This window comes from Meles meles, chromosome 8, assembly GCF_922984935.1.
Source record: "Meles meles chromosome 8, mMelMel3.1 paternal haplotype, whole genome shotgun sequence".
Classification (NCBI taxonomy): Eukaryota; Metazoa; Chordata; class Mammalia; order Carnivora; family Mustelidae; genus Meles; species Meles meles.
Window position 1 is genome coordinate 84,129,683 of NC_060073.1, and position 27,744 is coordinate 84,157,426.

The following is a 27,744-nucleotide window of genomic DNA, read 5'->3' on the forward strand; positions in this document are numbered from 1 at the left end:
AGATATTTGCAATTGTCTTATCAGACAAATGGCTAGTACCTAAAACTTAGAGAGTGGAGTAGAGGGCAAGAGCTGCTACCACCACTGCAGCCTGTGCAACTCTTTCACTAAGGCTATTTTTTTTTCCATCACCAGTATCCCCTTTAATAAAATGTGGAAGGTTGCATCTAGGCAAAGGGACAGGGAGTAAAATATGGCCATTTACAATCACAAAAAATTCTCTGTACTTGTCTAGGCCCTGGCAAAGGGGAGGGCAGGCAGGGCAGTAGCAGACCTGGCCAGTCCTGTTTTTAGAGGATATCCTGGTTTCCAGACTGATAGAGGAGGTATACCTTTGGCTTGGATCTCTCAGGAAAGATGTGTGGTTTGGTGGTGTGTCCCTTGTAAAGGTCCATGTACTCCACCAGGATGGAGACATGGAGGACTTGGGCCAGTGCAGTGATGTGAATGTGGTCCCTCTCCTCATATATAGGCTCCACCTCCTGCTGAAAGAACCCCTTGATCCTCCATCCTCCAACTACAAGAAGTGCTCAAAGAATTGCTTTCCCTCTGCAGGTAGCCTGAGGTGAGCAGCTGCATGTACATCACCAGGTATTCTGAGGTACTCTGGTCATTGAAGGAGGCCAGGAGGTTGGCTATGGAGATCTACTTCTATACCTGATGGACCAGGTCCATGAACCTGTTGTGAAAATCCTCAGTGTGAACTCAGTGAAGCCCTGGGACACCAGGTCGCCTTGGCAGACACCACCTTAAACTGCTGCAATTTCTTGCTGTCATCCAGCAGTGCCTCCAACTGGGAGAACTCAAAAACTCAGTATAAGCCATTTCAGTCAGGCCTGGTCTTGATGATGTGCCGGTACTTTTTGTGGAGGTCCTTGATCTCCCATTTATAGATGTTATTTTTATGAACTTATCATACTCAACATTCAAAAACCAAAAATCCAGCCAAAAAATGGGCAGAAGACATGAACAGGCATTTATCCAAAGAAGACAAACAAGTGACCAACAGACACATGAAAAAAATGCTCAACATCACTTGGGATCTGGGAAATACAAGTCAAAAGCACAATGAGACACCACCTCACACCAGTCAGACAGGCTAAAATTAATAACTCAGGAAACAATAGATTTTGGGGAGGATGCAGAGAAAGGGGAAGCCTCTTTTACTGTTGGTGGGAGTGCAAACTGATACAGCCACTCTTGGAAAACAGTATGGAGGTTGCTTAAAAAACTTAAAAATAGCAATTATACTATTAGGCATTTATAGAAATGATACAAACATAATGATTCAAAGGGACACATGCACCTCAATGCTTATAGCAGCAACATCTATAATAGCCAAAATAAGGAAAGAGCAGAGATATCTATGGACAGATGAATGGATAAAGAAGCCAATCAAAAAGAATGAAATCTTGCCATTTTCAATGGTATGGATGGAACTAGAGGATGAAATTGTCAATCAAAGACAGACAAATACCACATTATTTCACTCATATGTGGAATTTAAGAAACAAAACAGATGAACATGGGGAAGAGATGGAAAAATAAAATAAGATGGAAACAGAAAGGAAGGCAAACCATGATAGACTCTTAACTCTAGGAAACAAAATGAGGGTTACTGGAGTGCAGGTGAGTGGGGGGACTGGGCAATTCTGTGATTGGTATTAAGGAGAGCACCTGATGTAATGAGCACTGGGTGTTATATGCAACTGATAAGTCACTGAATTCTCCCACTGAAATGAATAATAATAATAAAATAAAACAGAAGAAAATTCAAAGAGAGTGTTATTGGAAGTATTTGTCTTTATCTCTATGAATATACCTGCTAATATTATTAATTATAGAAAAGTTTTCTTGATTAAACAGAGGACTATCTCCAAAATAGTTCCCCATTCTTGAACAAAGCAACACACAAGAATCTCTCTCTCTCTCTCTATTTTTTTTTTAACCTCCTGAGAGGTTTCCTGACAATAGATTCCTAAACTTCTCTGTGCTTACAGGCTGCCAACTGTTATGGGAATTCTGCCTCCAGAAAGTTCTTGATCTCTGTGTTTTGAATCTTCCATTTAGTGTGATTGTTTACTTAAAATAACAGATGTATAGACATAATTGATACTATAGAGCAAATTATATGGTCATTTTGCATTTACTTCTTAATAAATATTTGTGTAGAAGAATTCGATGTAAGATTTGCTTTTATAATAATTTGAAAGAAAAATATGGAGGAAACTTAACTGCCATCTATATCCATAGCTAATATTTGTGTCTTATTGAATAAGCCTGTCAGTTCTTGATTTGATCACATTGAATACAATTCATTTGGCAGCATTTTTTTTCCCCTACCACAATATTAGATCTATAATTTCAGGAGACATCTTTTTGCAGGTCTAACACCTAGTATAGCATCAGGCACATATCATAAACCCAGTTTATATTTATTTTAGATTAAATGGGATCATTATTATTTATGCAAAGAAAATGAAGAGTAAGATTTCAACATATGTAATAATAATAGTGAATGTAATATAGTGTCTAACATGTTACAGACATTTTTTCAGACTTTTTAAAGTTATTTTCTGATTTATTCATCCTCACCACCATCTCTCCCCATCTAATTTATGTGTCTATACTCAAATAAATCTGTGAGCTAAATTGTTTCAATCTAAGTGTATTTGATTCCCCAAACCATATTCTAATCTTATGTCCTTCCTTCTTTTTTTTTCATTTTGCAACCAAATTACCCAATTACCTAAATTCAATGGGCTATAACCATAAGAAATTATTTTCATCATTTGTTTTCTTAACTATCATGTCAACCTGTTACTCAATGGGCAAGAAGTTCATTTAATAATATCTTGAGCATATTCCAAAACTCACCTCTATATCAGTTATTAAAAGTTCACCCAGGAACACTTGGGTATCTTAGTCAGTTGTGTCCCTGACCCATGATTTCAACTCAGATTATGATCTCAGGGTCATGAGATCAAGCCCTGTGTTGGGCTCTGTGACCTGAGTGGAGTCTTCTTGAACCTCTTTCTCCCCCTCTGCCACTGCCCCGACTTGCTCACATGCACACTCTCTCTGAAATAAGTCAAGATTCTTTTTCAGGCTTTTGTTTGAGTAATGCTGTGGTTATCAGACAGTGTGTAATCACCTCTTAGTAGTATTAAAGGGAGGTGACTGCAACCAGTGTTTTGTCACTCCTATTGTATATTTTTCTTTATAAAAGGAAACATTTAAAATATAATTGTTCTCAGATTTAGGCCACAACAGACAATTGTAGGGCAAGAAAAAAAAAAATCTCTCTTCACGTTTTCTTACATATGAATACCAATGGTGATATGTGAGATTATTTTATGTGCTAGAGATGAGCATTTTTAAAATTTGCAATGATGAGGGGCGCCTGGGTGGCTCAGTGGTTTAGACCTCTGCCTTCGGCTCAGGTCATGGTCTCAGGGTCCTGGGATTGAGCCCCACATCGGGCTCTCTGCTCCACGGGGAGCCTGCTTCCTCCTCTCTCTCTGCCTGCCTCTCTGCCTAGTTGTGACCTCTCTCTCTGTTAAATAAATAAATAAAATATTAAAAAAAATTTGCAATGATGATATAACCACCTTAACACATATTAAGATAAATATAATTGATACAGAAAACATAATTTCATAAACACCAAAGCTTAGAGTGAATCTTTTAAAAGATATTTCAGTTCTAAAGGAGTATTAAGAAAATATTCATAACCATAGTAATTAAATGTGGCAGAAATTATAAGGGTGACATGTGAATAAATGAAGGCCAATATCCCACAAGTATTTGTACTGTAAATCCAAAAATACTTTATTATTTCCATTAGAGAAAAATAACACTCAATCTACCAGATTTTTTTTTTAAGATTTTATTTATTTATTTGACAGAGAGAGATCACAAGTAGACAGAGAGGCAGACAGAGAGAGTGAGAGGGAAGCAGGCTCCCCGCCGAGCAGAGAGCCCGATGCGGGACTCGATCCCAGGACCCTGAGATCATGACCTGAGCCGAAGGCAGCAGCTTAAACCACTGAGCCACCCAGGCGCCCCTATCTACCAGATTTTTAATCAGACAAATCAGAAACATTTTACCTATAAATCAACATTGTATATACATCCTTATTTTCTTCATGAGAATAGAATAGTAGTTTCTGGTAGTTCACATGCTTTGGTACATTCAAATAAGACTAAACAGAGGTTTTCTCCTACAAATAAATCATAGAGATAGAATGTAAAATGTTATTTTTATTTTCAAAAAAATTTAATTAGAAGAATATCAAGTAGTTCTTATAGATTATGACCAATTACTCAAAGCTCAGTAATATGGTATTTTATTTTTATAGAGATTCAAGTGCACTTATAAATATTACTTAAGAGGAAGTAATGGGGATATCTTTAATATGCAAAGCATATCCTTACACTCTGGAAATATAAACATAAATAAGATAGGGTATTTGCCTCCAAAAGTGTTTACATATCTCCTTTAAAGAGAAAACGACCAACCAATCAAAACAAACAAACAAAAAACCATGTTTTTAGTCCTATAAGGAAAAAATGAAAGTTAAGTCAAGCAGAGAGAGTCAATTATCATATGGTTTCACTTACTTGTGGAGCATAAGGAATAACACGGAAGACATTGGGAGACAGGAGAGGTGATGTGGGGGAAATCAGAGTGGGAGACAACCAAGAGAGATTGTGGACTCTGAGAAACAAACTGAGGATTTTGGAGAGGAGGAGGTGGGGGTTGGGTTAGCCTGGTGGTGGGTATTAAGGAGGGTACATATTGCATGGGGCATTGGGTGTGGTGCATAAACAATGAATTTTGGAACACACACACACAAATTAAATGTAAAAAATGTATAATGGAAAAAAATTTGTATAAAGGAAAAAAGTGGGGTTACAGAGGGCTTTTTTGAAACTGAAATGGATACATGGAACATTAATACATTAATTACATGTTTTGTATTTACCTTTTATTCTGAGATGTGATCAACATGAGAGACACCTCTCTTGTATGTAAACACAAGTGGTGTAGAAGAATCTAAGGAGCTTTAACAAAAAAAAACAAAACAACAACAACAAAAAACTAAATGACCTGAGCTTAAGAAATGGCTTAAAATGATTATTTGGTATGTAGACTGATATAGATGATGATAAGACTGCTGGCTTCAGAAATTAGAGTAGATGTAGCACAAAAAGAAAATATTAGACTCGTTATTCCTATATCAGAATCAGAGGATAAGCAGATTTGTGACCTTCTTTAATAATAGTAGATCAGTACAGAAACATAACATTCTGCTTTGGAAAAGTGATCAATTCTCTATCTAAAAGAGATTCAAATGGAAAATCCTGATCACAGAAGCACAGGCACAATATTGCTAGGATAATTTAGGCACCAGCTAAGAGTGTGGTCTTAATGACCTCTAAAACTCTATCCATAGATTCAGTACTATGATATTTCACTAGTACAGTAGATAACATAAATTAAAATATTTGTACCTGGAGTTCCTGTATGTATTTAACTCTGAAATGTAGATTGTTATAAATATCACAGTTTAACAGTGCCAAAATTACATACATATTCCATGTGATCCGGAAAATATGGCTTTTGAAGCAATCATTCAGGTATTCGGCTGCATACCTACATATGCATATACATGCTAATTTAATCATAAAGTTTGATAAATCTAAGGTTGGGTTCAAAATAAATGTAAAGTTTCCATGAAGAATATAAGGATGTAGTAGTTCTTGACAGTTTTTCATTGAAATAGCATAAAGAAAAATTATGTTACAAGCCATTTTTGAGTTTTGTAAACCCGAGGAAGGAAACCTTTCTGGCAAAAGCATCTGACCTCAATGAATCTGAAATGTAATTTTAAAATAAATTTACTGCAGCCAAAGGAGAACATGATGGATGTCAGCATACAAACTGTGTTACATGTAATAAATAAGAAATAAAGATGCCAGATTATTCTGAAGTATTAAAATAATAATTTTATGTGAACAACTTCCATGAGAAAGTAAACTTAAATTAAGACTTTGGAAATGAACAGAAGTAGATTGGACACTGTTTATTAAAGACAGAGACATTTATAATGTCAGAAATAAGCTCCCTAAGCTCTGATTTGTCATAACACATTAAAAGGCCATGTTTAATGTATTTTTATCCCCAAGGGTACAGGTCTGTTTACACTATATGTTTATTTAAAAAAAAAAAATTTGGAAGGGGAGGCGAACCATAAGAGACTATGGACTCTGAAAAACAACCTGAGGGTTTTGAAGGGTCAGGGGTGGGAGGTTGGGGTAACAGGTGATGGGTAATAGGGAGGGCACGTATTGCATGGAGCACTGGGTGTTGTGCAAAAACAATGAATACTGTTACGCTGAAAAAATAAATAAAATGGAAAAAAAATAAAAAAAAAAAAGGAGCCATCGTCTCCAATCCAAAAAAAAAAAAAAAAAGGCCATGTTTAAAACTTATCAGAAGTACAATGGGTTTAACTATTTTGTGGAAGGGTGTTATGGAAATAGAAGAAATATAAACAAGAAATTCATCTATCTCTTAAATCTCACAGAGTTAGAGACTAAGGAATTCACTAATTTGGTTTCTTACCTTCTCTCTTTTTTGGTTATACAATTTTACATCTGCCTAGAAATCCATTTAAGTTATTAGTATACACTGAGCAGACAATAAATATTTACTGTAAAAACAATTAAATGAATAAATGAATCATTACACTCCAATTTTTTTTTAATTCAAGATATCGATATTCTGTATTTTGGCTTATTTCTGGAAAGATATCAAGTGGTTATTTTATTTTATTTTCATTTAATTTATCTTTATTTTCATAAAGTTAAATTTATTTGGAATTAGAATAGTTCATATCAGTAAATATAAGAATAGTCATAATTCTGTGAGCTTTTTTGAAATTATAATTTATTACTATCTTTAGTACATGTTGGTACTCTGTAATAGCACTAAGAATTGTCTATCAAGGATATTTACTAAAACACTGAACAGTTACATATTTCTGTAATAAGTTTTATTGAACATTTATTTACTGCAAGATGACATAACATTAACTATGAAGGTTATGAGAGATCAAGACAAACTTCCATCCCCTACTTAAGGAACAAAAACTTTATTAAAAAAAAAGAATATTTTAAAAATGCAAAGTATTTTAAATTTCTACTGTGTATATTGTGCAAAAGTGACTTCCTACATTTTCCAAAATTCTCATAGACAAGAGAATGATATAGTCCCTCTATGTATAGTCTCCAAGAGATCTTCCCTTTGTTTTCTGCCCATCTAAACTTTTCCAATGCTAGTTAGTACTCTATGTTATTCTAAACTGATAATCTGGCAACCCGCTCCTTTTTTTTTAACTAAATAATTCATTTGTTTTCATAGAAACTTGGCTTTGTCCTTAAAACTACTTTGCATATTCTTCTCCTCTATATGTTGCTTAAATATTGGGATCATTTTTGGGTGCCTGGGTGGCTCAATGGGTTAAAGCCCCTGCCTTCAGCTCAGGTCATGATCTCAGGGTCCTGGGATTGAGTCTCACATCAGAGTCTCTGATCAGCAGGAAGCCTGCTTCCACCTCTCTCTGCCTGCTTCTCTGCCTATTTGTGATTTCTCTTTCTCTGTCAAATGAATAAATAAAATCTTTTAAAAAATTGGTATCATTTTTCACACATTATTATCCTTCCATCTTTCTAAAGCAGAATAAATTAAGAGAAAGATGGGAATGAGATACATAGAGAGACATAGAGAGAGCATCAAAATAACTATTGAAAGTAGGTAGAATTTAATTCCATGATAGTTTGTGATGACTTTTTTTAAAGATTTTATTTATTTATTTGACAGAGTGAGATCACAAGTAGGCAGAGAGGCAGGCAGAGAGGGAGGACGGGAAGCAGGCTCCCCCTGAGCAGAGAGCCCAATACTGGGCTGGATCTCAGGACCCTGGGATCACGACCCAAGAGAAAGGCAGAGGCTTTAACACACTGAGTCACCCAGGTGCCTCTTGTGAAGATTTTTAAATCCCCCAGATAATTAATCTGTTCTCCTAGAATTATTTTTCTTTAACCTACTCAGCGTTATTTCTTCCACACTCTTCTAGGACCATGAACATAACCTTTCAATCATCAGAACAGAACTGTACCATCACTGTCATTCTACTATAGGGAAAAAAATAATCTTAATAGCTATCATAAATCCAATCATTATAGGTTATTATTGGTTCAAATACTTTGCTGGGTAAGTATGTAAGCTGCTTATTGAAGCCAATATAATTTGCTTCATAGTCTTTATTCTTTTTTAATTTCTATTTTTTTAAGATTGACAAAGAAGTAAAGAATGACAATGAACACCTATCATATCAATAGCCATAACACATAACCATAATGTTTGGATGTTCTTGTGCAGTTTTTCCCTATTGAATCTCATTACTGATCCTGTCTGCCAGAGTAAACATTATCTAAATACAAAGTTTTATCATTTCCATGGATTTATATGTAGTTAAATTCAATTTATATAAATTCTAAGAGTTATGCATGTTTCTAAATCCTATCTAAATATTATAATGAATATATTTTCAGAAATTATATGCCATTTATTTGATTTATGTTGATCTTTTTTCCCTCTTTTTTCCCCTCCAGCTTTATTGCAGTGTAATTAACAAAAAATTGTATATATTTAAGATGTTCAGTGTGGTGATATGATATACATATACCTTGTGAAATCATTACCACAATTAAGCTAATGACTGCATCCATCATCTCATATAGTAATCATTTTGTTGTGTATTATAAGAACATTTGAGATCCAGTCTCAGCAACTTTCAAGTATACAATATTGTATTACTAACTGTTATCACAATGCTGTATATTATATCCCCAGAACATATTCATCTTATAAGTGATTTGATTTATTACTATATAATATTGCAGTTATCAATATTGTATTTTATTGAGTCAATCTCTTGTTGATGGACATTTATGTTATTTTTATTTTTTATACAAGTGTTTTTACATATGTATAAATGTAAGATATTATTTAAAATAGGTTTCCATGTTTAGAATTCTGTAGCATTTGATATGAGCATGTTTAACTTTATTGAATATCGTCCAATTTTTCCTCAGAAAACAAAAGTTTATGAAGTGTATGCCATTTGTTTTGTTTTACTGCTATATTCTCAACACCTAAAGCAGTGTCTGGCACATGATAGTAACTTAATAAATAATTGCTTTATGAATGGATGAATATTGACCATAAATGGTGATTGTCACATCTACCCTGGTAATTTCCTTGAATTAGGGCAAAAGTATAAATAAAGGATCACATTTCACATGTCTCAATATTCCAAAGTTATAATTAAGATAATGAACTATTACATAAAATAAGCTCTATTCATCTATCTTGACAGATATATTTTTTAAGTGATCTTAATGGCCAGATCCTCTTTAGGTACATGGCAACCTAGAGGAAGAAAATTCTCTGTGCCAACTCCAGGCCAGTATTTGTCCTACTTCCCTTATCAACTTGGTTTGTATATTGAAGCCTTTCCCACACATACAGATTCCCTAGTCCACAAAGTCAAGCTCTTTAAATAGTCTCTGAAACATTTGCCCTTTAAGCATTTTTAGAGTAAGAGATCTACAAATCAGGAGTGTGATTTGCCCTCATGAGGTAAGACCAAGAAAAGAGGTGAGTACAGAATTTGGAAATTGTCTGGGAAATTTTTGATAGGGAAGTCAAAGTTCTCAATTTCCAGGGATTTTTGTTTAGCAGAGGTGGTTGTAGGTTTCTGGTGGGTACATTCTTGCTTTATCTTACAAGAAAGCCTTTGGCAAAGGGAGGGTCAGAGCAATTGTTTTTAAAATGGCTATTTATCACAGATGTTTCAGCAGTAATCCATAAAAGGGCACCTACTCTGGCCTTCCTCATGATTAAGTGTTTTTATGGTTGTCTCCCTCTCAGATTTAGTCTTGTTTTATTTTTCCCTCTCTTCCTCTATGAACATTTTTTTTTGTTTCTTAATTTCCACATTTAAGTGAGATCATATGATAATTGTAGTTCTCTGGCTGACTGATTTCACTTAGCATAACACTCTATAATTCCATCCATGTCATTGCAAATGGCAAAATAAATGGCAACATTTCATTTTTGATGGCTGAGTATACACACACACACACACACACACACACACACACATATTCTTTATCCATTCATCTACCAGTGGACATCTGAGTTGGGGTCTTTTGCTTTTTCCTCATAGAGTATCATGTTATACATGAAGTGTGAGTTTGACTTCTTCTTCACCAATTTGAGTGCCATTTATTTCTTTTTCTTGGCTGATTTCTGAGGGCTAGAACTTCTAGTAATATTTTGAACAACAGTAGTTATACCGGACATCCTTGTCATGCTCCTAACCTTAGGGAAAAAAACTCTCAGTTTTTCCCCATTGAGGATTGTATTCACGGTGGACTTTTTGTAGATGGTTTTTATGATATTTAGATATGTATCCTGTCTCCCTACACTGTGAAGAGTTTTAATCAGGAAAGAATGCTATACTTTGTCAAAGATTTTTCTGCATCGATTGAGGGGATCTTATGGTTCTTGTCATTCCTTATTAATGTAGTGTATTACATTTACTGATTTGTGGATGTTGAACCAGACTTGCAGCCCAGGAATATATATCACTAATCCTTCTAATGTTATGTTGGATCCCATTGGTTAGTATTTTGGTGAGAATTTTGGCATCCATGGTCATGAAGTATATTGATCTGTAACTCTCCTTATTGGTGGGGTCTTTGCCTGCTTTTGGAATCTAGGCAATCCCGGACTCATAAAAAGCATTTTGAAGTTTTCCTTCTCTTCCTATTTTTTTGAAACAGCTTCAGAAGAATAGGTATTAATTTTTCTTTAAATGTTCGGTAGAATTTCCTGAGAAGCCAGAGACTATTGTTTGTTGGGAGATTTGTGATTGCTGCTTCAGTGTCCTTGCTGGTAATGGGTCTGCTCAGGTTTTCTATTTCTTCTTGTTTCAGTTTTGGTGGTTTATACATCTCTAGGAATGCCTCCATTTCTTTCAGATAGTCTAATTTGTTAGCATATAGTTGCTGATAATGTTATTATAATTGTTTGTATTTCTTCAGTGTTGGCTGTGATCTTTCTTCTTTCATTCATGATTTTATTTATTTATTTATTTATTTATTTATTTATTTATTTATTATTTCAGTCATTTCTCTTTTCTTTTTGATAAGTCTGGCCATGGGTTTATCAATCTTATTCTTTCAAAGAATCAGCTCCTAGTTTCATTGATATGTTCTACTGGGAACTCTATCACACTCTGGCATTGCCATTCTCTCTGTTACCTAAAGGATCCTGAGACAACACTGTCTCACCTAGGATTTTACTTTTTTTTTTTTTTTTTTAGCAACTTTCAGGCAGGGATGTCCCTCACTGGAGCAGACTTCTAAAAGCTCTGATCTTGTGCTCCACTATTATATTATTTCTGGTAGCTGGTTTACAAAAGCCCTCTCTCCATTGCAGTTTATCTTTTTTTTTTTTTTTTTTTTTTTTTTTTTTTAAATATTTTATTGATTTGACAGACAGAAATCACAAGCAGGCAGAGAGGCAGGCAGAGAGAGAGGAGGAAGCAGGCTTCCCGCTGAGCAGAGAGCCCGATGCGGGGCTCGATCCCAGGACCCTGAGATCATGACCTGAGCCGAAGGCAGAGGCTTTAACCCACTGAGCCACCCAGGCGCCCCTGCAGTTTATCTTCTGATATATCACCTCTGATTCGGGTCTTTGCACCTCCTTCCATGCAAAAAGTGGTCACTTTTCTATTTGTAGAATTGCAGCCATTATTTTCTTAGATCTCCCATTGAGTTGGCACGTGTTCAGAATGATTCAATGACTCTAGCTTAATTCCTGGGACCAGATAAAACTAATTTCTCTAACTGCTCCACCATCTTAGACTCTAGGCCAAAGGTGTATATATATATATATATATACACACATATATACATACATACATACATATGTATACATATGTATACATATGTATACATATATACATACATATGTATACATGCATACATATGTATACATGTATATGTATACATGTCTATGTATATATATGTATACATGTATATGTATACATGTATATGTATACATATATACATACATACATATATACATGTACATACATATATACATATATATACACTTAATTTGATGAAATCCACTTTATATTTATTTATTGCTATATTTTTGCTATCTTATAATATGATCCACATTCTATCAAATCTCATATAGATTTACCCCTATTTTCCTTCTGCCAGGTTTTGCTTTTAAATTTAGATCTATTGTTCACTTTTGTTAATTTTTTATATATGGTGAAAGACAGAAATTCAAATAATTATTTTAATTGCAGCCATATAATTATCTTAACATGATTTATTAAATAGACTGTTTCTCCCCATTGAATTGTTTCCTTACTCTTGTCCAAAACCAATTAACCACTTATTTCTGGATCTCAAGTCTGTTCAATTGATTTACATATCTGCTGTCATGCCAATACAACAATATTATGATTATTGTAGCTTTGTAGTAAATGTTCGAATCAGAAGTCCTCCAGTATTGTTCTTCTGTATAAGGACTGTTTTGGCTATTCTGAGTCCCTTGTAATTCCATATAAACTTTATAACCAGCTTTGGCAAGTTGAAGAAATTGACTTTCTTCAAAAGAGGTAGCTGGAATTTTAAAAGAGATTGGAATCTGTAAATCACTTTGGATAATGTTACTATTGTGATGGTAATTTTACATATCAACCTAACTGGATCATGATATGCCTAAATATCTGGTTAAACATTATTTCTGAGTATGTGAGTGTATTTCTGGAAGATATTAGCATTTTAGCATTTATTAAATGTCATTTAATAATGATTGAAATAATAAGGTAAGGTGGGATGATAATACAGCAGGATTGTTATTTGTATAACTCATTTAATAAACACATATTAAGTGCTTCTTTTTTGCTGGCAATTCTGGCCAAGCTGGGAAGATAAAATGAAAAATTCCATTTACTATTTGCAGAGTTCCAAGTAAACAAACAAAAAGCAAAAATATTAATAATTGTATTACATGATGATTGGTGTTATTAATTAATGTATAAACAAGAACATGACTAATTATGAAAGAGATAAGGGTGGTTTTTATGGATGTGATGGCATTTAGGATGGGTCCAAGCTGTCAGAGTTTATTATGTTTTATGTGAGAAAGAATATATTCTAAGTTGAATAGTATTGACAAAAGGTCATATATAATGAGGATATTATCATAGAATAGCTATAGTGAAGGAGTTGAAATAGGAATTATAAGAATAAATGTAGAACCATACCATTAGTGCCCTTAAATACTTTTCCTAGGAGCCTGAAGTTTAGCTGTGGGCAAAGAGGAAATACCAAAAGTCATGAAGCAAGGAAATTATTTTTCATAAAGATAAATCTTGTGGAATGTGAATGGGTCAATGTTAGGAGGTACTTGTGAAAGGAAAAGCTAGTTAAAAGCTATCTAAATATTACAGGAAATAGATGATGATAATAGAAATTATGATATTAATAATGGATTTGTAAAGAGATAGTGAATTTGATAAGATATTTAGGATTAATTTATAATATGATTTAATGTCATATTGGATTTGAAGACTGATCATGGTGAATATGTGACTGACATCAGGTTTTCTTGTTCGGGAAGCTAAATGAATGATGATAACATTAATCCTATTTTAAGGGAGTATTTATTGGAAGCCAATAGATTAATGAGTTTGTTTGAACTATGTTGATTTTCATATACTTATGGGATAATCACTAAAGTTACCTAGTGAACATTTGTAAATACAGTAGTAAAACTTAGAAGAAACATTGGAGTGGAAATACAGATTGACGGCTGTTAGTATAATGTAGCTGCAACATGAAAATTAATGATATTGTTCAGGCAGGATGCATTGGAAATTATGACAGAATCTAACATGGAAGCTACAAAATATGCCAGCATTTCTTCTTTTTTTTCCCAGGCATTCCAATTATGTATATGTTGTGGTTCAGTTCTATCTCAGCCTATAGAATTAGACTCAACTATCTTAGAGAATAGGAAATTTTCAAAGGTATTTTGCACCAAAACAAACAAACAGAATAGAAATTTTTCAGTTCTCTCCTTTTTCCTTCTTTTAAATAGTTGGCAAGCAGTTTCCTTAATATTCATACTTTTTGTGTATATTTCTGATATATAAACTATACTAGTGATAACAATACAGGATAAGTATACTTATTGTTTTCCCAGGTGAATATTTTAAAATTCGTAAATTCCAAGTATTTTTATTTCCTGAGTTAGTTTTTAAAAAATACACGTACACACACTCTTACACAAACATTTCTGTGATTCTAGGACAGCCATCAAATTGGCAAATTAATTTTGCCACGTATGAATACTGAAGGGAAGAAAGCATGAGGTAAACTGAAAATCTGACATCCGATTTAGTGATTATTGTGCAAAAGACATTTTAATATTCCAAAAAGAAGGCATTATCTCTAGATTAGAAGAGATCTTCTTAGGAAAGGGCAATTATAAATTATAAATTGGCAAAAGCTGTGTGATTGTTTTACTCTTTTTATAGTTTGAATACATTTCCAAAGGTAAGACTTTGCTGTTCTTTCTGTGAGGAATCTTCCATAGTGCTTTTGCCTTTTTGCTTTTGAAGGTAACTTCTCCAAAACTGAAAATGTATTCATGAATAAATATCTAATCTACGGAAAAATAATGAGTTCATTGTTTCTTTTTGTCCTTTTTTTTTTTTCTTTCTTTCTTTCTGTTGTTGTTGTTGTTGTTGCTATTGCTATTTTTGTTATCCTGTATTTCTTAGGAAACATGTTATGGTCCTTAATCTGATGAAGTAATTTTACTAGCATTTCTTCATAGTCACAGTCATTTCTTATTTTAACCTTTTGCTTACATAATTAGTTCACTACATAATAAATTCCTTGAAGATATATGCATGGCTAAATTTGCATTCTCCTTAGTGCCTATAACAATAAGTCTAAATTGAAAGAGAATAATTTCTTTCTTAGAAAAGCAAACTGAGGTTATTCTTTGCTTGCAGATATGGTCTACAAGAAATAGCTAATATTCTTCAGGCAGAAGAAGTATGATATCAGTCAAAAACCTGCATCTAATTAGAGAAATGAAGAGTGTTGAAAATGGGGATAAAATAAAAACATTTTTACATTATTCTTAATTTCCTTAAAAGATGACTCCTTTTTTAAAAGATTTTATATATTTGAGAGACAAAAAATGAGCAAGCAAAGAGAGCGCACAAATTGGGGGAGGGACATAGATATAGGGAAAAGCAGATTCCCAATGAGAAGAGAGCCCAACACAGGGCTTAATTCATGGACAATGACCTGGGATAATGACCTGAGTCAAAGGCAGATGCTTAGCTGACTGAGCCACCCAGGTGCCCCATAAGACTAGCTCTTGAAATCAAATTAGTAGTTCTGTGTGTCTGTATGTTTACAGCATATGAATAATGAAATGTTTGAGAATAATAACACAAAAGTAGGAAGTAAGAAGGAAAAATAGTAATATAGCATTATAAGGTCTAATGTAGCAGGAAAACATAATTTAAGAAGTAAATATATATTTTTAAAAATGTATACTACAAGTGTTCTAAAAACTAAATAATAAGAAAAAAAAAACATATGGCCCAAATTAAAAATAAAAGGCCAAAATATTTTAGAAGAAATTTTATAAGAAAAAGCTTGAGGGGTGGCAAATAAACATGTGAACATGTTCAAACATATTAATCATTAGGGCAATAAATACAAACTAAAACTGTATTGAACAATCCTGCATTGCTAGTAAAAAATATATACTTGTGTTATTTTATTTTTTAAGAACAGTTTGCCAATATAAATTTATCATATAAGAAATAAAACTTTTGTAATGGTGGAAGAAGGACTTCCAAATATCCACTCCTCCATAAAACAATGAGAACATTGGCCCAAACTGTCAAAATCATATATATTTTTAGAGCCGTAGTAGTTAACCAAAAATTTGAATAAGTTCATGAAATATTTATTTTAAAAAATGGTGGAATCTCAGGATAAACACTGTTGTTTTTTTTTTAACCTTATTCCTTAACAAAAGGTCATATATACATACAATGAAATACTATTAAGTAATAAAGAAAGTATTGATAGTATGTTACGATATCAATGAAACTCAAAAATATGTTAATGCAAAGTAGGCAGACATAGAGTGTCTTGGTGGCAGAGCTGGTTGAGCATCCGACTCTTGGTTTATCCTCAGGTCATGATCTCAGGATTATAAGATGGAGCACTGCCGTGTGCTTTTCTCTCAGCACAGAGTCTGCTTGGATTTCTCTCTCCCTCACACCCTTACTCTTTTTCAACCTCTCTCTCTCAAATAAATAAATCTTAAAAAAATAAAAAGAAAGTAGTGGGATATCTGGGTGGCTCATTCAGTTAACCGTCTGTCTTTGCCTCAGCTCATGATCTTGGGCTCCCGGGATTGAGTCCCACATCCAGCATCCTGTTTAGCAGGGAGTATGCTTCTCTATCTGCCCCTCCCCTTACTTTCACTGTCTCTCTCAAATAAATGAAATCTTAAAAAAAAAAAAAAAAAGGAGGGGGGAGTAGGAACACACAAAAGACTACATATGATTCTATCTATATTAAATGTCAATGAAATGCAAATCTATAAAGTCAGAAAGTTGATTATCATTTGTCCAGGACAGAAGGTGGTAAAAGAGAATAATTGTAAAAGGGCATAAGGGATTGTGGTGATGGTTGCCCAATTTACTAAATTTACTAAGATTCATTGATGTGTATACTTATAATTAGTGTATTGTGTGGTCTGTAATTATATCTCAATAAAGATCTCAACAGTAATGCACACATACACATACATATTGCAATAACATTACCAACTATTAGAATGAATATGTTTTAAAAGAGTGGTATACTGAAGGGGAGAGACAAGATAGTGGGGAACTAGGAGGAGGTGCTGTTTCAACCTGTACCCTAAAGTGAGCTGATCACCTACCAAAGAACTCTGATCACCCATGAAAGCCTGAGATTAGAATTATACACTTCTGGATCTCTATAGGGGCAAAAGACGCCAGCAGGCACGCAAAGGGGAGTGGGAACATCGGACTGATATTGGAAGATAAACAAAAGGGGGAGGGAGCCACCAGAAGTGACCCATTGGAAAGTAATACCCCATGAGAGTGCTCTGTGACTGGGGACCAGCATTAAATGGGAGTCTGGTTGAAAGCACTCAAAAAGAGCAAAGGATCATGGGGGGGAAATTGTGGGAATTGGGGTGGTTGGGGACAGGGGCTTAAGTCCCTGGACCCAGGGAAGCCACCACTGGCACTGAGCCAGAGAGAGTGCGGCAGAGAAACCAGGTCTTAGTCCCTGAGCCATGAGCCAAGTGTGTCTGAGAACACCTGGGTGGTGGTTCCCATGAGGGGATGGGAGCCTTGCCAGCCAGCAGAACCACAGCCTTATGCACACTCCAAATGCATGCTGTGCTGTGTTATCAGAGTCTGAGTCGCACCCCACACCTCCCCCTGAGAGAGGTGCATGCAGGCACCAGCCTGGCACTCTCAGACCCAGAAAGTCTGAGCACTCCCAGACCAGGCCAGCAGGAAAATCTAAGTGTGCTATTGCCGCTTGGAGCATCTCTGATGGTCTGGAGCTGCCCATACAGCCACCACTGTTGTGGTTTTGGGTACAAGCAGGAGTCCCTGCATCCCGAGGGACCGCGACTGGGAACGTGCTCTGCCAGTGGCCAAGGGGGAATTTATGTGCTCTGGAGCACCCAGAGGGGAACAGACTGAGGCTTCTCTCTGAGAGTGAGGTCTGGGTGCAGTTTGATTTCCTCTAAACCTCCAAAACCCACCAAAAGCTGTCAAGGTGAGAGAAAACATACGAACAAACAAACAAAAAAACCTCCAGAAATCAAAAGCTTTTGATTTTTTGAAAATCTTTTGAAAAACTGGTTTCCTCAGAGCCCACCCCCTTGATGGGGGTGGGAGGACTTAACTCAGGGAACACTGCCTGAAAACCCACGTGTCAGGCACATCCCCCAGAAAGCCAACAGGAGGGGGAGAAAAAAAAAAAAAAAAAAAAAGACAAGCGAACAACCACCGCTACTTCATAGATACAACTTTTATTTATTTTTTTAAAGATTTTATTTATTTATTTGACAGAGAGAGATCACAAGTAGGCAGAGAGGCAGGCAGAGAGAGAGAGGAGGAAGCAGGTTCCCTGCCAAGCAGAGAGCCCAAAGTGGGACTCAATCCCAGGACCCTGAGATCATGACCTGAACCAAATGCAGAGGCTTAACCCACTGAGCCACCCAGGCACACACAACTTTTATTTTTAATTCATTCCCACCATTCTGGTTCCTTTTTAAAATATATACAGATAATTTTTTTAACCTATTTACCATCACAGTGAGATGCCCAGTACATCAAATTCCATAATAACCTTTTAACCTGAACTTTTTTAGAGATATACCTATGGTTTTCTTTTGCTTTTTTTATTTTATTTATTTTTATTTTATTTTGGTTTAGTTTAGTTTATTCTTTTTCTTTTTTTTATTTTTTAATATTCTTATAGACTTAAACTTCAAGGTAATCCCCTTTACCCAATCAATGCTACCCCTATAGGTAAACCAATTTTTAATCCCCCTTTATCTTAGGAAAGTTGAATCCTTTAACAAAGATATCAAGATACATCCAGAAAGAATCAAAATAACCTTCCTCGCCCACACTAAGAATTTATAACCACTCTCCCATCTTATTCTTCGACCAGTGTTTCTGTGTATTTGAGTTTGTCCTGGTAGTATATAAATCTTATCCTCGGGGTTCTTTTTGATGAGGATTTTTTTCTGTTTTGCTTTCACATATATTTTTTCTCTTGTCATCTACATTAATCAGTCTTTATGTTTGTCTGTTTTTGTTTGTATACTTCATAAATCTTACCTTGGGACCCATTTGGGCTGGGACTTCTCTTTTATTTTATCTTTCCCTTTTTTCTCTCTCTCTCTCTCTCTTCTTTTTTCTTCTCTCTCTCTCTCTCCTTCTCATTTCTTTTTTTTTTCTTTTTTCTCTCTTTCTTTTTTCTCTCATTTGGGTAGGTACTCTTGATTGCTCAGAAGTGTTCCAGGGCGCACCTTGCCTGCACCACGGTTGATATATTCAACTACATCCATTCAGTCATCTCTCACCAAAATAACTAGGAGGAGGAATGCCCAACAGAAGAAAAATTCAGACGCTGGGCCTTCTGCAACAGAGCTAATGGCTATTGACATAGACAATATGTCAGAAAGGAAATTCAAGTTAACAATTATCCAGGCAATAGCTAGGCTGGAAAAAGCCATGGATGACAAAATGGAATTGAATAGGGCAGAACTGAAAGCCACCAGGGATGATGTTCACAATGTTCTCAATGAGTTCCAATCTAATCTAAATTCTCTAAAAGCTATGGGAACTGAGACAGAAGATAGAATTAGTGATCTGGAGGACAAACAGAGAGAACGGATCAGGAGAAAGCCTGGAACAAACAGCTTAGAGGCCATGAAAACAGAATTAGGGAAATAAATGATGCCATGAAACTCCCAATGTCAGAATTATTGGAATCCCTGAGGGGGAGGAGAAAGAAAGACTAGAAGATATAGTGGAACAAGTTGTCCATGAGAATTTTCCCAATCTCGCTAATGGAACCAGCATTCTTGTACTAGAGGCAAAACAGTCTCCCCCCAAGATTATAGAATCTAGAAAGTCCTCAAGACACCTTATAGTAAGAATTAGGAATCAAAAATGTTGACAGGATCTCTTCAAAGCAGCTAGGACAAAGAACCTCCTTATGTACAGAGAAAAGCCCATTAGAATAATGTCAGAACTGTCCACAGAAATCTGGCAAGCCAGAAAGGGCTGGCAAGATGTATTCAGGGCACTAAGTGAGAATAACATGCCGCCAAGAATACTTTATCCATCAAGACTGACATTCAAAATGGATGGAGAGATAAAGAGTTTCCAAGACTGGCAAGGCTTAAAAGAGTATGCAACCACCAAGCTGACACTGCAGGAAATATTAAGGGGGGGTTCTATAAAAGAGAAAAAATCCTAAGAATATCATAGAACAGAAATATAGAGACAATCTACAGAAAGAAAGATTTCAAAGGTAACATGATGTCAATAAAAACCTATCTCTCAATAATCACTCTCAATGTGAATGGCCTAAATGCGCCCATAAAACGACACAGGGTTGCAGATTGGATAAAATGACAGGACCCATCCATATGTTGTCTACAAGAGACCCATTTTGAACCTAAAGATACACCCAGACTGAAAGTGAAGAGATGGAGAAGTATCTTTCATGCCAATGGGCCTCAAAAGAAGGTCAGGGTAGCGATTCTCATAACAGATAAATTGGATTTTAAACTAAAGACTGTAGTCAGAGACAGAGAAGGACACTACATAATTCTTAAAGGGACTATCCACCAAGATGATCTCACAATTGTAAATATCTATTCCCCCAATAAGGGAGCAACCAATTACATAAGAAAACTATTAACCAAAATAAAGAGTCATATTGATATGAATACATTAATAGCAGGAGATCTCTCAACACACCTGTCTCAGTAATAGACAGATCATCGAAGCAGAAAATCAATAAGGAAACAAGAGCATTGAATGACACATTGGACCATATGGGCCTCATAGATATATACAGAACATTCCACCCTAAAACAACAGAATACTCATTCTTCTCAAGTGCACACGGAACTTTCTCCAGAATAGACCACATACTGGGGCACAAATCAGGACTCAACCGATACCAAAAGACTGAGATTATTCCCTGCATATTCTCAGATCACAACGCTTTGAAATTGGAACTCAATCACAAGGAAAAGTTTGGAAGGAACTCAAACACCTGGAAGCTAAAGACAACCTTGATTAAGAATGCTTGGATCAACCAGGAGATCAAAGAAGAACTTAAACAATTTATGGAAACCAATGAGAATGAAGACACTTTGGTCCAAAACCTATGGGATACAGCAAAGGCTGTCCTAAGGGGGAAATACATAGCCATCCAAGCCTCCCTCAAAAAAATTGAAAAATCCAGAATACACCAGCTGTTTCTGCACCTTAAAACACTGGAGAATCAACAACAAATTAAGCCAATTCCACACACAAGAGTCAAGATTAGAGCAGAGATCAATGAGATAGAAACTAGAGACACAGTAGAATGTATCAATGAAACTAGAAGCTGGCTTTTTGAAAGAATCAATAAGATTGATAAACCATTGGCCACACTAATCCAAAAGAAAAGAGAAAAAGCCCAAATCAATAAAATTATGAATGAAAAGGGAAAGATCACAACTAACACCAAGGAAGTAGAAACAATCATCAGAAATTATTACCAACAGTTATATGCCAATAAGCTAAGCAACCTAGATGAAATGGATGCATTCCTGGAAAACTATAAACTCCCAAAACTGAACCAGGAAGAAACTGTCAACCTGAATAGACCAATATCTAATAATGAGATTGAAGACACAAAAAGATGGAAGACCATTCCATGCTCTTAGATTGGATGAATAAACATTGTTAAAATGTCTATACTGCCTAGAGCAATCTATACTTTTAGTGCCATTCTGATCAAAATTCCACGAGTATTTTTCAAAGAGCTGGAGCAAATAATCCTAAAATTTGTATGGAATCAGAAGAGACCTCAAATTGCTAAGGAAATGTTGAAAAATAAAAATAAAACTGGGGGCATCATGTTACCTTATTTCAAGCTTTACTACAAAGCTATGATCACCAAGACAACATGGTACTGGCATAAAACCAGACACATTGACCAGTGGAACAGAGTAGAGAGCCCAGATATGGACCCTCAACTCTATGGTCAAATAATCTTTGACAAAGCAGGGAAAAATATACAGTGGAAAAAAGACAGTCTCTTCAATAAACCATGCTGGGAAAATTGGACAGCTATATGTAGAGGAATGAAACTCAACCATTCTCTTGCACCGTACACAAAGATAAACTCAAAATGGATAAAAGACCTCAGCATGAGACAGGATTCCATCAGAATGCTAGAGGAGAAAATAGGCAGTAACCTCTTCGACTTCAGCCACAGCAGCTTCTTTCAAGATATGTCTTCAGAGGCAAAGGAAACACAAGCGAAATGAGCTTTAGGGACTTCATCAAGATCAAAAGCTTCTGCACAGCAAAGGAAACAGTCAACAAAACAAAGAGGCAATCCACGGAATGGGAGAAGATATTTGCAAATGACAGTACAGACAAAAGGCTGATATCCAGGATCTATAAAGAACTTCTCAAACTCAACACACACAAAACAGATAATCATGTCAAAAAATGGGCAGAAGATATGAACAGACACTTCTCCAATGAAGACATACAAATGGTTATCAGACACATGAAAAAATGTTCATTATTGCTAGCCATCAGGGAGTTTCAAATTAAAACCACATTGAGATACCACCTTACACCAATTAGAATGGCCAAAATTAGCAAGACAGGAAACAACATGTCTTGGAGAGGATGTGGAGAAAGGGGAACCCCTTGCACTGTTGGTGGGAATCCATGTTGGTGCAGCCACTTTTGAGAACAGTGTTTAGATTCCTTAAGAAGTTAAAAATAGAGCTTCCCTATGACCCTACAATTGCACTACAGGGTATTTACCCCAAAGATGCAGATGTAGTGAAAATAAGGGCCCCCTATGCCCCAATATTTATCGCAGCAATGGCTACGGACGCCAAACTGTGGAAAGAACCAAGATGCCCTTCAACGGATGAATGGATAAGGAAGATGTGGTACATATACACGATGGAGTATTATGCCTCCACCAGAAAGGATGAATACCCAACTTTTGTAGCAACATGGATGGGACAAGAAGAGATTATGCTGAATGAAATAAGTCAAGCAGAGAGAGTCAATTATCATATGGTTTCACTTATTTGTGGAGCATAACAAATAACATGGAGGACATAGGGAGATGGCTAGGAGAAGGGAATTAAAGGAAATTGGAAGGGGAGATGAACCATGAGAGACTATTGTATCTGAAAACAATCTGAGGGTTTTGAAGGGGCAGAGGTAGGACGTTGGGGGAGTCAGGTCATGGGTATTATGTAGGGCATGTATTGCCTGGAGCACTTGGTGTGGTGCACAAACAATGAATTCTGTTATGCTGAAAAGAAAATAAAAAAAAAAAGAGTGATATACTGAACAATAGTAAGGATATGGAGAAACTGGCGCTCTCATGCTTCTGATGAAATATAAATATTTCAAGAGCTCCTTGGTGGCTCTGTTGGTAAATGTCTGCCTTCTGCTCATGTCGTGATCCCAGGGCCCTGGGATTGAGCCCCACATCAGGCTCCCTGCTTGGTGGGAACCATGCTTCTCCCTCTCCCACTCTCCCTGCTTGTGTTCCCTCTCTCGTGTCTCTATATCTCTGTGTGTCAAAGAAATAAATAATATCTTTAAAAAATATATATAAATATTACAACACATGTAGAAAACATATTGCCTTTTTTAAAATTTGAATATACAACTATCTTATGATCCAGTCATTTTAGTCCCAGGTATTTATCCAAAGAATAAAAGCATATGTTCATACAAAAACTTCACATGAATATTTGTAGAAGCTTTATTTACAATAGCCCCAATGAGGAACATCTAAATAATCATCAATGAAGAAACGATGGATAAACATTTGATGGTATATTTATACAATGGAATAATACTCAAATACAGCAAAAAAGAATGAACTAATGATACATGCTTACCATGAGTTAATCTCAAAATAAGTTTATTGAGTGAAAGAAACCATTTACAAAAAAGTATATACTGTATAATTTCATTTCTATAAAATTCTAGAAAATTCAAACTAATCTATAGTGGCAGATACGAATTGGTTGTTTCCTGAGAAATGTAGGAGTGGTGGGGAAAGGAGAAATGGTGGAATACAAATGGGTACAAAGAAACTTGGAGTAATTAGTATAGTCACTATTTTGACTGTTACGATGGGCATATTCATTTCCAAGACTTCTTAAAGACTAGGAACACTTTCTTAAAATTTTTCACCAAATTATTGAAATACCTCCAAAAAAGTCCTTAAAATTCCTTCAAAAATAATGCTTCTTTCTCCCTTACTTTTGGGATATTGTTCATTATGTCATAATATATTTAAGTTTTATCTTCAAAGTCATATTATTTCAACTACTACAGCTGTTCTTTCATCTGTTAATTGCCCTATTTAATTTAAGAACTTAGTACCTAGTTATCCAATATATTTTAACACCTCTTTACACTTTTAAGTATTTTCAGATACCATATATTATTTATGCAATGAGTTTTTAATTATAAAGAATATTAACATACTTAGATTCTATTTTTGATCAGTAGATAAAATTTCTAAATATAAATATTGTTAGTATTTTATAAACTCAACTTAGTCACATGATTATTATTTTTCTTATATTTTATTTTTTCATCTTATAATTCTATGCTTTCATTACTTATTAAAGATTTAATAATATTACTTACAGTAATTTCTACTGTTACTGTCATTCTGGCTATTTATATCTATTATCATGTTTTATATTTATGATACTACCCTGAAGAAGATATCATATCCTCATTTTATAAATGAAGAAATTGAGGTTTATTATAGTTGAAATAATGTTATTCAGTTGACAAGCAGGGTACATGTTTAGTTTGTTTTGATTTGAAGATAAGGGATACTAAATTCTAGAGTAATATTATGCCATTTTAAATCTTTCTTACAATGATAAACTGTATTTCTACTCTCCAAAACATTGGCTTTCTTGTCATATCATAATTTTTTTGTAGTTTTACTTCTGCTTTAAGATGCATTTATCAGTTTTTTTAGATGTAATCTTGGCCAAATGATCTCAAAAGTACTTTTTTTTAAAGATTTTATTTATTTATTTATTTATTTGACAGACAGATCACAAGTAGGCAGAGAGGCAGGCAGAGAGATAGAAGGGAGGAAGCAAGCTCCCTGCTGAGCAGAGAGCCCCACACGGGCTCGATCCCAGGACCCTGGTATCATGACCTGAGCCGAAGGCAGAGGCTTTAACCCACTGAGCCACCCAGGCACCCCTCCAAAGTATTTTTGTATTTCATATTCATCACTATCAATGAACTCTTCTTACCCTCTTATCCCTGCTCCATATTTTTCTCTCATATTTCTGAATATTCTACTGTTTTTCTCCATGTGTTTGCTCTGTGAGAGTCTGGTCTCTTCTAAAAAACCTTTCAGTCTCCAAATGATCTATTTAATTTTCTCATCCTGAAACACTTTACACATGATTGGATCTTTTTTTTTTAACCTACTCTTTTCTGCTTTTCCTTTCAAATTACCAAATTTATATTCCTCTCTGTCTTTTGCTTCAATATCCCAATTTCCATAGTAAGTGACTATTTTTTTTTTCCTAACTGATGATGAAAATACTAAAATAAAACACTTATACAATAACTCTTATGAGCCTGTAACTGTTTTAAGTACTTCACACATTTTTATTTATTTTAAACCTACAGTATGCCTATGAAAATAGTATGACTAGCTACAACTTTATAAGTAAGAAAAATATGAGCAATTATACATATTACCCCAAATCACCCTGCTAGTAATTGAAACTGGTTTTGAATTCAAACAGATGCCTACAGATTGTACGCAACTAGTCTTTGTTATACTGATTCTCATTAATGGAAGAATGTATTTTTTTAGCCTATTGTCAATTTCTCTTTTTCAAAAGTAATTATCAGAGTACATTCTATTTTTGTCATAGGAAGGCAGAATTTAAGGGTTGTTTCACAATTTTTTCTGAGTCCTAACAAAATACAGATATTGAAATATAAATTTCCCCACACAGACTGCAAAATGACCCCATCATATATACAAATAAACTGAATTATAAGAATGTATCAAAGTCTCTTCCCCTTATGCTAGTTGCCCCTCTTGAATGTGTCCTTGTTATTTCAAACAATTTTATCAGATTTGGACTCTTTTCCCTTCCATTTATTGAAGCCACACACATACAATATTCCAAAACACTAATGCCAGCAAATATATATTCTATTCACCCTAATGGTGATTTTTGCAAACCTTCACATGACAATATTCTGCAATGTTTATCTTTTTAGTTTTATAAACTATATGTAGAATTTTCTCACCATTTTTCCTTCAATTTTTAAAAAAATATTATTTTCAGTATCACTTCATCTTCTCCGCTGTCAAAGCATATCATTTCTTTTTAATCTTATTTTCTTCTGTTACACATGAAAAACAAAATCCACATTCTTCTAAGCTGTTTTTTTCACTAGTCTTCAGACTTCTATAAAATTCAACACTGAGTCCTGTCAGAAGGATGTTTCTTTTCATTGACAATCATCTTGTTACATCAGTTTTTAAACAGTCAAAAGATTTTATTAAAAGATTGGAAAGAACAACAGCAAAATAGATCAACAGGCAGTAAAAAGTATCAAGTCATTCTTTTCACACCTTGTAGACTTGGCCTGAGAATTTCAAATGCCTTTCTCTAGTCTCCCAAAATAATGGAATTATAGATCCTTAATAGCTGGATTGCATCTTTCCTGGAGAGGTGTACATAACAAACTACACAGTCTCCGTATGTGACTGACTTACCTAGTTCTTAAACTATCTGCAAGAAAGTAGCAATATTTAACATTCACACCTCAGTGTGTGCTGACTAGACAAACTGACACTTTCTCATCAAGAATAATCCCATTCTCAAACCCCAATATCAGAAGAAAACAGTATATTAAGCTCCTGGTATTGCCCTAAAACCCATATATTTCATAGAAACAACTTCTATTTTTCATTCATTCTCACTATTCTTGTTCTTTTTAAAATTTTTAACCTACTTACCATTACAACTAGAGATTTAATACAACATATTCCATAATAACAATTTAAATTGGACTTTTTTTCATACATATACTTGTGTTTTTCTTTTTCTTTTATATTTTTTAAATATAAAGTAGATATAAGCTTCAAGGTAATCCTCTTTCCCTAATTAATACTATCCCTATATATAAACAAGTTTTAATCTCCCTTTATATCTAAAAAGTTGAGTTATTTAACAAAGATATCAAGAAACACCAAGGAAGAATCTAATTAACCTTCCTCACCCACATCCAAGATTTATAACCACCCTCCCATCTTTATCTTCTGTAAGTGTTTCTGTGTATTTGTAGCTGTTATTGTTGTTGCTGTTGTTGTTCTTCTGGTGTTATATATAAATCCAATCCTTGAGGTTCATTTTGGCTGGTTATTTTCTTCTTCTCTTGTCATTTACTTTTGTCAGTCTTTTTGTTTGTCTGTTTTGTTTCTATACCTTGTAAATCTTACCTGTGAGGCCCATTCTGGGTGGATCTTCTCTCTCTCTCTCTCTCTCTTTTTTTTTATCTTAACTATTTTTTTAATTTATTTATTTTCAGTGTAACTGTTTTCATTGTTTTTGCACCACACCCAGTTCTCCATGCAGTACGTGTCCTCCCTATTACCCACCACCTGGTTCCTCAACCTCCCACCCCCCGGCTCCTTCAT

The 27,744-nt window shown here is 34.8% G+C and overlaps 1 pseudogene; it reads right to left on the minus strand.

The window, feature by feature from the left end:
• Positions 1–290: 290 nt before the first annotated feature.
• LOC123948807 overlaps positions 291–27,744 on the minus strand; it is a 127,979-nt pseudogene continuing 100,525 nt past the window's right edge.